Genomic DNA, 837 nt, shown 5'->3' with positions numbered 1-837 from the left:
AAATCTACAAACACAGCGCAGTTCTTTAAGTCCTCTTTGTACTTCGCCATTAGTATTCTCAATCCAAACAACGCATCGGTAGTACATTTACGAGGCATGAAGCCAAAATGCTGGTCACTGAGTACTACCTCATTTCTCAACTTAGCTTTCCGATTTTCCCCCAAAGCTTCGACTTCGACTTCGATGAACTTCTTAAACATTCTTGTGAGGAATCCTACTGCCATTTTTCCAGATATTTCCATGATTTTACTGGTACATCATCTGGACCATCTGCTTTTCTTCTCTCATTCTCCAAATAGCTTTCCTCACCTCTTTCTGTAATCTGTTCTATAGCCTTATCTACAATCTTTATACCTTCGACCTTCTATCTATATCATTTTCTTCATTCATCAGCTCTTCGAAGTACTCCTTGAATCTTTTCAAAACACTCTCCTTATTTGTCAGTATATTTCCATCTTTATTCCACCACCGAGTTTGTTCCTTTTCTCTATCCAAATGAAACTTCAGTCCATTTTTTTTTCTGTTTCCCTTAATACCTTGGCTGTATATATCCAACTAACTGGTAATTCCTTACTACCATTCAATGTTCGTTTCACTTCTTTCCTATATTCCACCTGATAGTCGCCATTCTTCAATTTCCACCATTTGATCTTTAAGTTTGCTCTCATTTTCCTCTTTATTTCTCGTTCTGAAATTCAATCTAACATACTACCATTCGATGGTGTGTAGCCACACTTCCTCTTGTATGTCCCTTCCTCCACTTTATACGTTATTCTATGTCTTCCTTCCTCTTGAAATGGTATTCACCAAAGTCATTTCCATTCGTTTTGCAAAATC

Source organism: Penaeus monodon, chromosome 28 (assembly GCF_015228065.2).
Source record: "Penaeus monodon isolate SGIC_2016 chromosome 28, NSTDA_Pmon_1, whole genome shotgun sequence".
NCBI classification, from domain to species: Eukaryota; Metazoa; Arthropoda; class Malacostraca; order Decapoda; family Penaeidae; genus Penaeus; species Penaeus monodon.
Note: the sequence above shows the minus strand (reverse complement) of the source record.